The sequence below is a fragment of the Heptranchias perlo genome, unplaced genomic scaffold (assembly GCF_035084215.1).
Source record: "Heptranchias perlo isolate sHepPer1 unplaced genomic scaffold, sHepPer1.hap1 HAP1_SCAFFOLD_199, whole genome shotgun sequence".
Taxonomy (NCBI): domain Eukaryota; kingdom Metazoa; phylum Chordata; class Chondrichthyes; order Hexanchiformes; family Hexanchidae; genus Heptranchias; species Heptranchias perlo.
Window position 1 is genome coordinate 270,715 of NW_027139215.1, and position 2,712 is coordinate 273,426.

Consider the following 2,712-nt stretch of genomic DNA (forward strand, 5'->3'; position numbering starts at 1 on the left):
TTTTTCTTTTTGGTAAATCAGACATTCAGGGGGCCTACTAAACAGGATGGGAGCTGTTAGCAGTAAACACCCTCGCTTCAGACAACATTCTTTGGCAGGTGGAGACCACGCCTCCATTTAAATCAAATCATGGTAATATTTTACTTGAGCTATAATCACTGAAGTTTAGTGTTTAAACATAGCAGGAGATCCAGGCTTGTTCTGTTAAAGTAGAATAACAATAAGTTAGTGGGAACTTTTAACAATAGCAATTCATTTCTGCTCACTGTACACACTGAAGGTGATTTTTCTTCCAGTGGAAACTGCAGTCAGACGGCCCCTCCTCACTTTCACTCTGAGCTTCCTCACACTATTGATAAATAGTGTTCGGAAACTTTAAACCCAATAGATGACAATACATTCAAGTGTAGTGTAGGTCCATCCTACCCTCTTCTGACTGTTGTCTGATTTACATGTAAACATTTCAGGGAGACTTTACAAACTAGATATACTGGCCAGGACACCAGGAGAACTACTTTGGGATTTTGTTTACAATGTTGCAAAAAAATACTATGTAGGAATGCTTAAAGAATTCATTCTCAATGAAGCTTAGGATCTTACAGTACAGAAACAGGTGACTTTCCTCTTGCTCCTCATCCAATTTAATGTTCCTCTGTTCCAAGGTCCCTGGACACGACACAAAGCTGGGGTGGAATGTGAGCTGTGAGGAGGATGGAAAGAGGTTCCAATGTGATTTAGACAAGTTGTGTGAATGGGCAAGAACATGGCAGATGCAATATAACGTGAATAAATGTGAGGTTATCCACTTTGGTTGTAAAAACAGAAAGGCAGATTATATCTGAATGGAGATAGATTTGGAAAAGGGGAGGTGCAACAAGACCTGGGTGTCCTTGTCCGCCAGTCGCTGAAAGCGAGCATTCAGGTGCAGCAAACAGTTAGGAAGGCGAATGGTATGTTGGCCTTCATTGCAAGAGGATTTGAGTATAGGAACAGGGATGTCTTACTGCAGTTATACGGGTCTTGGTGAGACAACATCTGGAGTATTGTGTGCAGTTTTGGTCTCCTTATCTGAGGAAGGATGTCCTTGCCATGGAAGGAGTGCAATGAAGGTTTACCGGACTGATTCCTGGGATGGCAGGACTGATGTATGAGGAGAGATTGGGTCGACTAGGTCTATATTCAGTAGAGTTTGGAAGAATGAGAGGTGATCTCATCAAAACATATAAAATTCCAGCAGGACTAGATGCAGGGAGGATGTTCCCGATGGCTGGGGAGTCCAGAACCAGGGGTCACAGTCTCAGGATACGGGGTATGCCATTTAGAACAGAGATGAGGAGAAATTTCTTCACTCAGAGGGTGGTGAACCTGTGGAATTCTCTACCACAGAACGCAGTGGAGGCCAAGTCATTAGATGTATTCAAGAAGGAGGTAGATATATTTATTAATGGTAAAGGGGTAAGGGGGAAAAGCGGGAACAGGATACTGAGTTAGAAGATCAGCCATGATCATTTTGAATGGTGGAGCAGGCCCGAAGGGCTGAATGGCCTACTCTTGCTCCTATTTTCTATGTTTCTATACTCCCGTTTAAAATAATTCATGGAGTCTCTGTCAATAACACTGTCGGGCAGAACTCTACATTGTCCCTTCCCTCTCTGTAAAGATTTTTTTTGAACCATAAACATGTATCTTTTGCCATGTCACATTTGACCCAAGGGGTTATGGAATGATAGAAATTTACAGCACAGAAGGAGGCTATTCGGCCCATTGTGTCAGTGCCAGCTGAAAAAGAGCTCTCCAGCCTAATCGCACTCTTGGTCTTGGTCCGCAGCCTTGCAGGTGACGGCACTTCAAGTGCACATCCAAGTATTTTTAAAAAGCGATGTGGGTTTCTGCCTCTACCACCCTTTCAGCCAGTAAGGTCCATACTCACACCACCCTCGGGTTGAAAAAAATTTATCCACAGATCCCCTCTAATCCTTCTACCAATTACTTGAAATATATGCCCCCTGGTTATTGGCCTCTCTGCTAAGGGAAATAGGACCTTAATATCCTTTTTTTATTTGTTCATGGGATGTGGGCTTTGCTGGCAAGGCCAGAATTTATTGCCCATCCGAAATTGCCCTTGAGAAGGTGGTGGTGAGCTGCTGTTTTGGAAGTGATGCAGTTCGTCTGTCCCTCAATAATTGAAACACCTCAATTAAATCCCCCCCTCAGCCTCCTCTGTTCCAATGAAAACAACCCCAGCCGATCCAATCCTTCCTCACAGCTAAAATTCTCCAGTCCTGGACCATCCTTGTAAATCTCCTCTGGACCCTCTCTGGTCCAATCCCATCTTTCCTGTAATGTGGTGACCTGAACTGGACACGGGTTAAATTTATTAGTCCGCCTGTTCCCACAGGTCCCAGTCGAGTTTCTTCATTCCTTTCCTTGGTTCAATCCGTCATTCACCGATTGGGTTTATGACCGGTCACCACCTCCTGTGATTTCCCCAATTGGCTGCCCCTCTTCTCAGAGATTCTCTCGCTCCACAGACCACCTGCACTCTGTCGGTTCCACCAATCCGGGAAGCTTCACCTGTGATTGGATGAACTCGGTGACCCGGGCCCGTCATGGCGGCCGAATCTCCCACAATGCAGAGCGGCGGAGAAAAGGCCCCATCTGTGAGACAGGCCGCGCTGCACTCTGGGAGAATGTTCGCACATGCGCACATCA